The sequence below is a fragment of the Protopterus annectens genome, chromosome 3.part1, assembly GCF_019279795.1.
Source record: "Protopterus annectens isolate FY-2018-M chromosome 3.part1, PAN1.0, whole genome shotgun sequence".
Lineage (NCBI taxonomy): Eukaryota > Metazoa > Chordata > Ceratodontiformes > Protopteridae > Protopterus > Protopterus annectens.
In genome coordinates, this window is record NC_056732.1 from 1,096,470,376 (window position 1) to 1,096,485,473 (window position 15,098).

Below are 15,098 nucleotides of genomic sequence, written 5' to 3' on the forward strand. Positions count from 1 at the left end.
AATCTCCATTCAAAAGCTTTGAGTTTTTAGAAATTCAGTCATATCGTGTTGCCAATATGAATTTCAAGTTTCTGAAAGCTCAATCAACTGATAGGGATCCATATAATGATACTGTAAGTTCATGCTAAAGTGTTCTCAGGTCATTATTACTAATTCTGTCTCTTCCCAGTGCTTTGTTTGGATCCAGTTTGCATAGTTCTGTTTCAATATAATCTAATTTGATTTCAGTATCTGAGATTATCTGGATGTCACTAGAACAATCTATTACCCCCTCTGTGAGGTCAAACTGCTTTGCATAAATTTTGTAAATATAACTATAATCTGTCATTATTTATTCATTCATATGACATTTGTTAACCAGGATAGTCGGACTTGGTCACAAGACCTGTTTTCAGCAGAAGCCCAGGGAGAAAAGCTCCACATTTTAGAAATTACAAGACTTACAAGCAAACTACAATATATAAGTATACAGTGAGTACATTGCTAGTTTATCCATGATAACACTTTACACAGACTTATAAGCAAAATTAGTAGACATAAGTATACAGTGAATACATTACACATTTACCTTGATAATTTAGGCAAAATTATAAATCTGACAAGACTTTTAACATGCTACAGTATCACTGCCTCAGTAATAGGATATTGCACAATACCATTCTTCATGTTTGAATTGGAAGGATACTTGTGCTGTTTAGATTAGTTCATAAGGAGGTAGAAAGATAGGAGAAGTGTGGTACATTTTTCCAGTCTTGACAGTGCTTAAGAGTAGTGGACATGTTAAGGTAATTGAGGGAGGTATAGGAGGGCATTTTGTGTATTAGCCTGGGGTTATTCATGTGAACAGCCATGATTTATTTAGGTGTTCTTTTAGGAAGCTTTAAAACCAGGTAGGCTAGGAGTTAGCCTAATGTTGGGAGGAAGGGTGCTCCAAGAATTAGAAATAGAGTGTGAGTATAGAGATTTTCAAGGAGGTTCTTATCTTCAGATCTGAGGGGTCTGTTTGGTTTGTATTGTTGTATTAGGTCTTCCAGAGTTGGACAGGTACTGGGAATATAAAATAGGTCATGTGTTGTAATTAGGTGTGTATATGAAAGCAGTTGTGTTAATTCTAACCAGCTTAATGCTTTCAGTGATGTACACGGATGTGTACAGTAGTTGGGAGTTGGTTGTGAACTTTGCACATTTGTTTTAGTATTGCTCTAATTTAGTTTTGGTGGAGTTCTGCAGATTGGTTAGTATACAGGAACCATAGAGAAGTGATGGGAGCAGGAGGGCTTTAAACAGGGTAGTTTTAATTGTAGTGGTAAGGAAATGTCTGTTTCTGTAGAGTATTCCTAGTTTTTGTTTGTTTTTTGCTTTTTATGTTGTAGTTGTTGTTGTGTCTTTCGGCTTTTCCCAGTTAGGAGTCGCCACAGCGGAACTCCGGTCTGCAAATGATTGGCAGTAGATTTTTATGTGCCGAGTTGCCAGCCCTGATGCACAACTTTCAACGAAGGTACGCCCATTCACACATGTCTGCACACAGAAGATGCTTTTAGCTGAGAATCGAACAGGACAACGTCTTACTGTGAGGCGACAACACTACTACAGCACCTTTATATTTTGTTGAATATGAGGGTCAGTGTTGAGTTTATCATCAATTATAACATCAAGTAGTTAAGTTTCTTGAACGATGTCCAAGATGTTAGTGTCGGCTGTATAAATATTTAGTTGGGTTGGTTGAGGGTGCTATTTTTGGGGTGGAATATCATGTTAGTTTTTGGGTGGGATTTAGAAAGAGTTGGGATTCTGTAACCATGATTCAATTGCTGAGAAAGATAGTTGGGCTTTGAATAGCAGTTCAGGGAGGGTACAGAATGTGCAGGTTAAGGATGAGTCATCATCCAGTACTAAGCTCTTAGGTGTAACCATCGACGATCAGCTTACATTTGACTTGCATGTTAATAGCTGTATCAAACAGACACGTTCAAAACTAGGGCTCTTTTACTATTACAAGAAATTCCTTACCTCTGAAGCCAAGATTACGCTCTCTCATACCTACCTTCTACCCAGTCTAATGTACAGTTTTCAAATTCTCATAAATCTTAACTCCGCACTTTTGACCAAACTCGAATCTACCTACAACAAGGTAGCTAGAATTGCTGCCCAACAAACCTACAAATCCCATCACCGTCTCTCTCTAAAACACCTAAACTGACTTGAATTACCCCACCAGCTTCTTCTCTCAGCTCCAGATCATCCATTCTATCCTATACCAGCCTTCCTACTGCCCAGCACTATCCCCTCTCATCTCCCATTATTCTCCCTCCAGACCTCTCTGAAGCTCTAACCAAGACCTACTACAATTCTACAAACCCAAGTCTAAATTTGGACGCAACATGTACAGCTATCACCCCACTATTGCCTGGAATAGGCTCCCACTAGAAATCAGGACCCTTACACATCCTAAGCAATTTAAGATAGCCACCAAAGAGCACTTTAAAAGTCACTGGTCCTGCCACTGCACTCTCCCTCCTTAACATCCCCTACTTCTCATACCTTAATCTACTTTCTGCCCTTAATTCACTCTTCTCACTAGCTCTCTCTAATCTTCCTTGACTACTCTTTCTACTGTCTTCTAAAATCTATTAAGCAAATTGCCTCAGAGAAACATTCTATGGTAAAATACAAAACTGTCAGGGATGCTGCTAAAAAAAACAAAAGCCACTAGCGTAATAAACTTTTAATACATCAGTGAAGGGCCTTGTATTAGTTTGGAGCATTTAACATATACTATCAAGCCAGCAGGTAGATCTACTTGCAATACAAAGGGGGTCATTTATATTGCTTTGTGTTCTGTATGTCCCAGTTTTTATGTTGGCATGACAACTAGGAATTTTGCTACAAGAGTAAGAGAACATCTGTATGCTATAAAAAGCAAAGACAGTAATAATGCTTTGTTTAGACACTCTGTGCTTTGTGCTAATTTAAAAAAAAATTATTTTGGGGTGTTGGAACATGTATCAGAAAATATGAGGGGAGGTGATTACAAAAAATAAAGCTGAAATGAAGGAGATTGAATGGCAGTTAAAGTTGCAAGCAAATGTACAGTCTGTTTGAATGAAACTATTAATATAAAATGTTTTTTGAAAGCTCGTTTCATAGTTTCATAGTTTAGTACTAGGCTATCTGCCCTGGGGCATTTATAAGCCTAGCCATAGTGATGTGGCTTTCCCCACCCCATGTAATGGTACAAAAGTGCACAGAATAGATTTAGAATACTGTGCCTCTGTCTAGTAGTGACACAGTGAAGACCCCCTTACATAATAGAATTAGTTTACTGTGCCTCTGTCTAGTAGTGACACAGAGATGACCCCTGGGGTAAACCTATGATCTCCCATCCACTCGTCAAGATTTCTCTTGAAGAGAGTCAGTGAGGAGCTCTGCCTAACATGAACTGGGATTCTGTTCCAGGGTATGGGAAGCCTCTGAGTTATGAATCTGTCCCTCCAGCATGTCCTATTCATATTTGTGCTGAGGTTTAAATCTTTAGCTCTCGTGGTTCTGATGGATTTGGATTTTTTGAGGTGGAGCATATCCATCAATTCCTGATTGGACATGGCCTTGTACGTCAGGCACAGATCACCTCTGAGTAGGCGGTATGCTACTGAATAGAGCTGGAGTTTCTTTAGTCTGGCAGCATATGACATATGTTGGAGACCCTTGATCCTCTTGGTGAGGTGCTTTTAGGGTCTCTCTAGCTGTTGCAAGTGCCGGGTGAGGTACATACCAAATGGGGCATTGTACTCCATCATGGGCCTGATAAGGGAGGAGTATAAGGGTACAATGACCTCCTTTGATCTGGATGTGAATCCCTTCATGATAAGGTGGGCAAGGTAGAAAGTCTTTCTAACCACTTTGGCAATGTGGTTGTCAAATGAGAAGTCACTATCGACTTGGGTCCCCAGGTTTCTGATTACTTTTTCCGTACTCAGTGGGTTACTGTCTATGTGATAATTTGTGGGTACTTTGTTGGGGATGACTATACATTTTTTGGCATTTAATTTAAGGCCATGACTCCGGCACCAGTTGTCTGTTTCAGTGAGGCCTTTCTCTAGGCTGTATGTGTCAGCTGGTGTATCGACTATGGCGCCTAGTTTGCAGTCATCTGCGAACTTTGTCAGCCACAACCCTCCCATGTTTGCTTTCACATCTGAGAAATAAATGCCGAACAAGAGGGGTCCCAGGACAGAGCCCTGTGGGACACCACTTGTGACTGGCTTTGAGTCTGACATGGCTCCAGCGATTTTGACTTTATGGGTTCTATCCTTTAGCCAGTTTGCAACCCATCTTGTGACATATGGATTTACATTTAAGCTGTTGAGCTTGTCTATGATGCCTGAGTGGGGTATTGTTTCAAAAGCTTTAGCCAAGTCCAGGTAGGCTGTATGGACTGCTTTGCCCTCGTCAATGGCTCTAGTGACTGTTTCGAAAAAGTCAACCAGGTTCAAGGCAGGATCTGCCCTTTACAAAGCCGAACTGGGTGGGATCAAGTGTCTGTAAGTCCCCAATGTCTCTGTTTATGAGTTCCATAATGATTCTTTCCATAGCTTTGCAGACCAGGCTAGTTAAGCTTATGGGGCAGTAGTTACCAGGGTTTGTAGAGGTGCCTCCTTTGTGGAGTGGGACTACTGTTGCTGTATGCCAGTGTTCAGGTACATATCCTGTAGTAAGGCTAAGGTTAAATAGCATTTTTATGTGCGGGTTTAGCTCCTCTTGGAGTTCACGTAGCACGCAACCCAGGATACCGTCAGGTCCCATTGATGCTGTGTTTTTAACTTTGCTGAGGGCGGTTCTCACCTGGACATCTGAGATGACAGGGAGTTTACATTCAGCTGGGATAAGTATTTCTTCTTTTGGGGTGAGGGAGGGGAGAAATTTGCACTGAACCTGTCTGCCAGAATGTTGGCAATATCTGTGGGTTCAGTGTATTTTTTGTCATTGTGAACTAACTCTGAGCATATCTGAGGGTTTCCGCCCAGGTTTCTAACATAGCAGAAGAAGGCCTTGTGGTTATCTTTAGTGCCCATAGCGATTTTTCTCTCAAAGTTGGCCTTGGATGTTTTTATGAGAGAACGTAGCTTTCTACTAGTGCTGATCGTAAGCTTAAGGCCCCTTAAGGAAAGTGGTGGTGTGGACTGCTTTTTAATTAAACAGACAATTATATTTTAATTGATTTTTTAATTGTATTTCAAATGTAAAATGATTTTTATTGGTTAAGATTTTCTATTTAAATTGAGTGTGTTGAATTGTCTTTTTGCATTTCTGAAGAACTTTTTACGAAAGCGTCAATTAAAAGTTTATTACGCTAGTGGCTTTTGTTTTTATTAGCAGCATCCCCGACAGTTTTGTATTTTGTAGTTCTTGGTTTCTGTGAAGGCTTCAGGTGGTTCCGTTTTTTTTAGTTTTGTGTAAACATTCTATTGTGATTGTCTTGCCTTCATGCAACTACATCATAATAAAACTGTTTTTTTAACCACTTACCCCAAAAACTATACTCATCTTAATGACATATTTCTTCTTATACATCTTGAAATAGTTATGCTATACTCCTGATTATTGACACTGTATAACACTGTGTTGCTACGTAATGCCTTGTAATAATCCTGTAACATTGCTGTTTAATGCTAACTTATATTGAAAATTGTATAATATGTTGGAGCTTTTCTCCCCAGGCCTCCGCTGAAAAAGGGCTCTTCAGTTCAGTCAGACAATCCCGGTCAACAAATGTAAAATAAATAAATAAAATAAATTAATGTAGGTGTATAGGTTATTTGTGAATATGTTAATTAGTAAGGGCCCTAGGACAGAGCCTTGGGGTACTCCTGTGGGGTTTGGTAGGAAGGGGAAAGAGTTGGTTTGACCATTTAACTGCTTGTTTCCTATCACGGAGGTGACTTTGGAACCACTGGAGTGTGAAGGAGGAACACCCTAGGTTGTACAGCATGTTAAGTAGTAAAGTGTGTGAAACAGTATCTAATGCTTTTGAGAGGTCTAGGAATGTTGCGGCTACTAGGTGACTTTTGTCTCTGGCTTTGTTAATGGTGTTTGCAAAGGATAGCAGTGTTGCAGATGTGGTGTGATTTGGCCTGAAGCCATGTTTGTTTTGAGACAGCAGGTTGTTTTGGAGTAGATATTTCATGATTTTGGATAGGACTGATATTGGCTGGAAATTAGAAATTTCCATGGATTAATCCATGTCTTCCATTATGAATAGGAGTTATGTGAGATGGTTCCAATATTGTAAGGACTGTGGCTTCACAGAGTGACATGTTTATTAGGATGCTGACTGGATATGTAATTGAGTCGGCAGCAAGATTTAGGTAAAGGGGTGGGAGATTGCTGAAGTGGAGCAGGGTTTGAGCCTGAGTAGTATTTTTTTTTATTTGAGAGGTGGGTATGGGATGGAAAGTGTTGTTTGAGCTATTTTGTTGATTAGTGTTATGGTCATATGACTGATCTTTTGTGGGGGTGTTAAAGAATTGTTGTTGGTGTGTAGGCTTAGTTGTGAGTTACCAGAGTTTGTTGAGGTGAGTAGGACTGCTATGGATTTTATGAAATGTTTGTTAAATTCTTCAGCAATTTGGGCTCGAGGGGGCACTAGGTGAGGGGGAGTGGTCTTTGTTTGAGCCTGGCATGAGGATGGTAGTTCTAGAGTGCAAAAATGTTTGGGGGTTGTATTTGTGTTGAAGCTAAAGATTGGAGTAGTATGATTGTTTACATTTGTTGTCTAGTTTGGTTACTCAATTCTGTAATGTTTAATAAGCTTAGAGATTTTGTTGGGTTCTGTTTTGTTTCCAGTTGTTCCATGCTATGTCTCTTTGCTTCATGAGGTCAATGCAGTTGGCTGTTAACCAAGGGGTTTTTGTTTTCTTTACTCTGTTTGTACGGTGGCCAGACTAGTAATTATTTTTTAAGAAAATAGCATTGAAGTACTGAAGAGCAACATTTAGTGGTAGTAATTTAGTAGGTTGTTGAGTGTTTCTTGATTGAGTCTAGTGGTATTTCTGTTTTATGGTATTTTTTGGGGGGGATGTGGGTGGTTGCTCTGATAGCAAAGGCTGGAAGATGGTCACTTAGTGAATTTGTTAGTCTACCTGAGGAGGAAAAATTGGTTGGGTGGGAAACAAGGATCCAATCAAGGGTAGAATGGTTAGTGAAGTCTTTCTTGTACCTTGTAGGTTCAGTGATTAGTTGTTTAAACCCGTAGAGATTTCTATTTGTATTTGGAGAGTTTACAGTAATGGCTTGCCAGTTAATATTCAAGCTCCTAAGATTATGGTTTCTAGCTTGATGTTGTCAGTTGTCCATGACAGTATGTCTTCCAGGATTGGTCCACTGTTTCCTGGAGGAATATAGACTGTTATGAGACAGATTTTTTCAGAGTTAAGTTTTGGGGTATTTATTAGTACTTCAGCATTAAGGAATGTGGGTGGTTTGTGTGGGTAATGGGTTATATGGAGTCTGGATAAATATAGGAGTGCCATCTATCCACCCTTCTTTTTTAGTCTGTTTGGTCTAAAGATGGCTTATAATTTCAGTATCTTCTATTCCTCAGAGTAGTCATGTTTCTGTTAGGACTAAGACATCTGGGTTGTACTGTTCTATCCAATCATGCAGGGAAGTTATTTTATTGCATAAGCTTCTTAGGTTTGGGTGTACATCACCACTTTGTAGTAATCTCAGTATTAGGTAAGCTTGCCGTGGTTTACATTTAGTTTTATGGTATATATTTAGTGTAGGAAGAAGGGGTTTGGTGGTACTGTGTGGTTTTATTTTACTGTTGGGGTTGTAGAGAAAAGGACAGTAAAATAGTTGCGGGCAGATATTTGAGTAATGCTTTAGTTGTTGGGATATGCTGGTGGAGGAAGATGTGTCTGAGAATACATTTTAGAATCTATACACAGTTTATCAATTTCTGTCTTTTCTTCTGCCACATATCATGTGTCCATAAAATGGTTTCCTATTATGCTCAATATCTTTATATAAATTATTTTCAATTTTTTCCTTGATCTTGCCTCACACTATGTTTAACTTATTTTTCCAGCTTGTTTATTTCAGTTTTCAAAGTCATAGTTAGACTTCTTTTCAATTTCTTACATTTGTTTGTCTATCATTTTAATCAAATATCTCACTCTTATGGAAATATATCCTTCTGACCTTGTGTGCCCAGATCCTGATGTTAAACATTTTATTTATTTATTTGCTTATTAATGTTTTTGCATTTAAACAATTTCTCCTTCAAAACTTGCTATACTCCCTTCTGCAGTTTTTCGACTGAACATATCATTCAAATTAGATTTACATAGTGACTGTTTTGCTTCCAAATAATCTGTCATTAGTCTTCTGTGCACTGGTTTAGATTTCAGTCTGTCTGAATTATTTAGCAACAAATTAAATGTTATAACCTCATGATCATTGCACATCAATGGTGATAAAACCTGACATGAAGTAACAGTAATTTCTTTAGCATGTTCAGTTCCCTGATAGGCTTTTTTTAACAATCTGAAGTAATTGTTGCTCCTAAACATATGTTGTAAATAATTTCCTTATTGTTGTTGTATCAATATTATTCCAGTTTATATCTGGTAAATTTAAGTCACCAGCATCTATTATTCACCCCCCCTGTGCTTCAAGGAAGAATTGTATGAATTCCTCTAGGTTATCAACACTTGACTTTGGTGGTTTACACACTCCAACTGTTATATGTTCCAGGGTTGCCTTTATTGTCCCAGTTACACAATCTACAGTACTGTCAGTATCACTGAACATGTAATAATCACAAGTCTCATAACTAGCTTTAATCCCTATCATAATAACTCCATCTGATTTTTTGATAGAACGTCTGTTACAGTAAAAACATTTATACCACGACAGAACTGGTTTCCAGTCATTGTTCTTTAACCATGTTTCACAAACAAAAACATCATCAATCTTATGTGAACCTCACCTGGAGCATGTAGTTCCCCCTATAATCGGCACTTATCCAGCCTATAATTTAGTATAATGCCCCATTTGGTATGTACTAAGCACTTGCAGCAATTAGACAGACCTCAGAGGTTTCTAACAAAGATCATCAAGGGGCTCCAGCATGTGCCTTGCACACTGGCTAAAGTCCCTGTCACTATACTCTGTATCGTACAGACTTCTTAAGACTTCTAAGTCAGTTGTTAGAAAGGAATGATCTTCATCACCATTAATCTTATTAATCCCACTCTTTTTATTGCCTATTACATTTTACATGTCCTCCTTCTGACAATATGGGTTTTTAACACGTGCTTCTGTTTCCTGGATTATGGTAAAGTACAATTAGATATCATGGGATGGAATCCTACAGAATGTTCGAATCAGTAGCTGCAAAATGTCAACTCTGACATGTTATTTTATGTAAAGTGCACTTGTGTTACAACTGCTTATGTAAGTTGAAGGGACAGACAAAGGGATTAAGGTTATGTGCCTCAAGTGAAAAATGAAGTCTGCAACTCTAAAATTTCAGTTAAAATACACTGCAGGAATTCATCCCACATAGTATGCTTTCAAAGGCAAACTAACCCCAAATCGAGCACAAAAGCAGCACTGGACTTCAAAAAGAAAAGGCAGTAAATGATCTGTAACATAACAGCTTAGAATGTGAAAATCTGCATGACCAGATAACACCAGAATCTCAAAAAATATGAAAAAAAAACTGTGGCTGAACCTGCAAATGAAGTTACTAAACTGTTCATTCCCCACATACCACCATTTGCAATCTTCCTAATCCCACTTAAGGAATCACAGAACAGGAAACCAGTTGCAATTTCAAATAAACACAATAAAAACTTTCACTCTGTTCAGTTTCACTGTTGTAGATTCAAGAAAACAAAATTTATAGCTTGCAGACTACCTTCAGATTTCAAGAGTCGGTGGCTGAACTTTTGTTGCCCTCCAGCTTGGATATTCTTCTGTGCACCTTACTCTGCTAAGTAAGACTGCTGTCAGCTTTTTCTCACTCAGTCTGAAATCTTAAGACACTGAGCCAAGAAAGGCAGAGCAGTGCAACACATTTATATTTATAGAGTAACAACACAACACTAAAAGCTCAACACTTAAATATAAGACATGGATAAAACATAATGAAAGAAACTTCTGTGATGTGTGATGAGATTTGCAGCTATTGATCGCAAGGTAATGAATTTTCAATGACATCTTGGAATGGACGGTTATATTTAAAAGGAGAAAATAAGTCCGCAGATGAGTCAGCCAGTGAGCTCACACTTATGGAAAACTGCCGCGTCAGCCTCTGCTTTTGTAGCAACAGCTATACTTTTTTAACGGTATTATACCAAATTAAATGCTTATGAAAATGAATGCCACATCCAACTGTTCCACTGCAGGGTTTTCAGTAAAATGCTCCTTCTCCCATTACACTCACTGCAGTGATCACAGGAATCATACCTCTCAGCTGTACAGATTTTCGCAGAATGTCCTGATTTTGGCCTCATATTTTTGGTCTGTTTGTTATATACTTGCGTTTTTCTGGCAAATTAGTGGTAAATCATTACAGATTGAATTTAGAAAATAATGACAGACATTTTAGTTTCAGACGTCATATCATTCAGAAAATTCATGCTAATGCAAAACCTGTTATTCCATTAACTTTCCAAGTTTATAACAGCAATATTTAAAAAATTGTTCCTATTTTTGGGCCATTGTCCCACTTTTACTTATGGCTTTGTCCAAATTTCTTGTCTAAGAGGTTGAGAGATATGCGACAAAGTGCTGTTTTGGATGTCCAGTGCATGCATAAAGCTTGTCAATACTGGTGAAGTACAGGTTTAAGGATTCTGCTTAAAGCAGCGGACTGTAGCCAAACTTTAGAGTACTTTTGTTAGCACAGCTTTATTATTATATGTCTCACACTTTTTCCAGTAACTAGTAGGGGTTGCACTTCCTTACTGTGAGAACGTGGTGACCACAGAACTAAAATTTAAGGATCAAATCTTATTAGGGGCATGGCCACATTTGCATTTTAGTTGTAATACTGAAATTATGATTCACATTGGCACATCATTAAAAACTTCAGACACTAGCGCTGAAATTTTAGCACACACAATAAGCAATTATTTAAAGTACTTAATTATAAGCAAGAGACAAAAGACAGATTATGTTTAAAACAATATTTAAGGGCAGAAAGTCGATCCCAGGTTTAAAGTGGCTGGAAAACACCAGTATTGTTGGAATGGCATTTAGTACTGCCAATGCAGCTCACAGGACCTCAGATAGTATCCAAGAATAGCTTATAATTCTTGTTTAAGCACACAAAGAGCAGTTAAACAAGAATTAAATGTGAGTCATGTTAATGAAAAAGATAATGCAATGAGGTTTTTTCATTTCAATAAAAGCTGATGATCTGAGCAGCCATATACAAAACAATTTTAAGTGTTTTTCATAGTACAGTTATATACCATTCTGTGCAACTATATGGTGCACTGACATAGAATGAAGAGCAGTTGTGTACATTGGCTTACTTAATCATCTAGTCTTCAAAAAAGAAGTAAAAACTGTGGCATGGGTATATGACTGTATGCAATTAAGTTGATGGCAATCAAACACACACCTTGAACTTGTTCTGCATTCATCCAGCTGGACTAAATAAAGTCAAACAGTTTTACATGGCTTAGAGGTAAAATCAAACACATTTTATGCTGTGTTGATGTACAGTTATACAGATACAAGATATCAAAATGCCTTGCAAAACTGTATATATATATGTGTGTGTATATATATATATACACACACACACACAAACACATTATTTTATACACACACACACACACACACACACACACACACACACACACATATATATTTACAACATAAATGCAGAGTTTTCATCAGTTTCCTTAGACAGCATTACCCACCTGCTAGGAAATTGTTAAAAATATAATAAATGAAATAGGAAACCATTCAATAATATCTATGTGTAGCAAACTGTGTATTATGAATTTCAGATTTACTTTTGAAGTAATCACTGTTTAAGACCACGATTAGCTAGGTGGTAGAACAAAGGTGAGCTTAGCTGTTGGGGTAACTGCAAACAAGAATGCATTGTAACGATTAAAAAATGCTGCTCAGAAACAGATTGGGTCTCAGCACATGGCTGTGTGCCCTTAGTGCAGGTCAAGATTTAGATGAAACATGCAGCTAACAGCATGATGTATGCAACACTGCATGTATAACATTGCAGTGTACATAAACATTCCTGGTATACAAATATTTTCTGTAAACAATGTAGACAGAACAGTTATGCAGCTGCAGTGAGGTGAACAGCGTGTCTTTATACAAGTGTTTTATATGCAGAAAAAAAAATCTGATTGTATGTTTTGCTGCAGAGACATAAATGCCACTCCTGGGGCAAGTTTTTGATTTCCCATCCACTGGATAGCCTTGACTACGGTTAGGGAAGGACTCTGCTTGACATGGATGGAAAGTCTATTCCATATAATCGGAATTCTCTAAGATATATAACCTGCCTCTCCAACATGTCCTATTTATGTCATAAGCAAAGTTTAGGTCCTTGGATCTCACAGATCTGATGCTGTTCATTCTGCAGTTATGCTAATGGCCCATCAGAGTGGAATCCAAGGATAGCTTGATTGCCAGACATAGATCACCTCTCGGCAGTCTGCAGAAAACAGAGTATACAGATAAGGCTTTGAGGCAGTCTGTATAGTACATTGTATTTATGCCCTGTATTTTTTGTGAGGAAAATCTGTGGACATTCCAGTTATTACATGTGCCTGGTCAGGTATATACTGAAGTGGGCATCGTGTCAATGATGGGTCTGAGGAGAACTGAATACAGTGGCACAATGACCTCCCTAATCCTAGATGCCATGCCCTTACTTACAAGTTGAACAATACAGAATGACTTTCTTACTACCTTAGAAATATGCTGATCAAAGGCCAGGTTAATATCTACGTGCTTCCCCAAATGTCTGACTACTGAGTCCTTATGGATAGTTAGTTTCCCTAGAGTGGCCAACTTCCCGAAAGGAACTATTATGCATTTCTTGGCAGTGAGTTTAAAGCCATGGCTTTGACACCAGTCACTTTTCTGAGTTAGACCTTCCTGTAATATGTTAGTACCTTGGGGGGATTTCTATGACTGGTCCTGTTAATGGTCCACCCTTGTGTAGAGGGATGACTGTTTCAGTCCTCTGTTTGCATGACACAATGACTGTCCGGAGGCTATAGTTGAATAGTGACTCCGGTGGCTCTGAGAGGTTATATTTCAGGCTATTTAGGAGGCATCCTGGGATATTATTGGAGCACCTTGAAGTTGGGTGTTCTTGGCCTTACACAGCACAGCTAGGACTTGCTCCCTATTGATATGTGGAAGGGGTATATCACATGACATTTCCTAGGAGGTGGCTGAGGGTGAGTTGGGAGTAAAGTTGTCAGCTAGCAGATTTGCTGTATTCCCTGGCTCCATGAATATGGCTTCATTTACAGCCAGTTTAAAACATTGTTGTGTGCTGCATTTGAGGTTTCTGACATAACTAAAGAATGCCTTAAGGTTGCCCTTGGCCTGGGAAGCTATATTTACCACAAAATTGGCTTCCTTGGAATTAATTAGCCTTCTTTATTGTTTATTTAGTTTTATGAGAGAGTGTTTTGTCTTTCTGGGTGTACTCTTCCTAATTTTAGCTGTAACTTCTTTTCTTTTTCTGTACAACCTGTTTAATTTTGGATTGCACCTGGATGTTATTTTTAAGAGTTGGTTTTGAGCTTTCTTCTGGTAGGAACACCAGCCTCTATGCTACCATTGACATGGCTATACAGAGTTTCTGTAAACAATTCCTTATAAGTTGCTGTGTTATATGGGTATGAAGGGGACTTGAAATTTTGGGAGGTTATTGCTCCATAGAAGGTTGTTTGCCTTGGAATAGTTCTTAACTGTTACAGGTCACACTGGGGTTTGCAGAACTAATTTTTATTTCAAAGGAGACAGCTTTATGATCTGACCTTACCAGAGAGGTCATAACACTGGGTGGGGTGCAGCATTCTCCCATATTTGTGAGCACTAGATACAATATGTTTGTACTTCTAGTGGGTGTATGCACTATCTGACTTAAGGCGTTTGTGCTTTCAAAGTCCAAAAATCTCTGTGGCTGCAAATCTGGGGTTGTGCAGGATTCCCAGTCTATAGAGGGGTAATTAAAGTCCCCCATAAGTATGGTATTTGGTTGAATGGTTAGTGTCTCCTGTAGGTTTAAGTATGAACTATGGGTTTCCTGCGAGACAGAAAGTAACTTACAGCTTGAAAGGATATGGTTTGGGACTTTGTTTATGGTAATCTGTATGTGGAGAAACTCTAGTACATCATCTTGTTTAACCAGCCTAGAGGTCTGCTTATTACAGATACCACTGGCGACACCTCCACTTTTAGTCCCTGTCTGTGCAGTTGCTGGTCTAAATGTATGAAAAGCACTGAAGCTTTGCACGGCCAGAGTACTCTCTCTACCTTTAAACCATATCTCAGCTACTGCACAGATGTCTGCATTCTCTAGGGTGAGGAGATCTTGGAGGATGTGCAGCTTCTTTTTTAAACTCCTGGCGTTATAGGTTCATAGGTTGGTACTAGGCTATCAGCCCTAGGGCCTATACAAGCCTAGCCATAACAATTTCCTGGCTATTTCTTCCCACAATATTTACTTCCCTGGACCCCTGTCTAGCAGAGCGACTGCCGTGATCCCCAGGATAAATTTCATAGCTCCCATCCAGTCGTCAAGGTTCCTTTTGAAGAGGGCCAAGGAGGCGCTCTGCTTAATATGTATGGGCAGTCTATACCAGAGTATGGGGAGTCTCTCGGTCAGGAACCTATCCCTCCAGCATGTTTTGTTCATTGTGATGACAAGGTTTAGGTCCCTGGAGCTTATGGCTCTGATGGATTGGGATTTCTTTAAGTGAAGCACGTCCAACAGCTCTGGGTTTGACATGGTCTTGTATGTTAAGCAGAGATTGCCTCTGAGTAGACGATATGCAACAGAGTATAGCTGGAGATTTTTTAGTTAG

General features: G+C 38.8%; 1 protein-coding gene across 1 annotated transcript in view; it reads right to left on the bottom strand.

Annotated features, from left to right (window-relative positions):
* The window catches only part of LOC122798374 (trafficking protein particle complex subunit 9-like), a 473,700-nt gene extending 463,710 nt beyond the window's left edge, over nt 1-9,990 (bottom strand). Inside the window, exon 1 of the mRNA XM_044067242.1 lies at nt 9,926-9,990. The gene's annotated coding sequence lies outside the window, so the exon portion shown is untranslated. The remainder of the gene's footprint in view (nt 1-9,925) is intronic.
* Between the last annotated feature and the right edge of the window lie 5,108 nt (nt 9,991-15,098).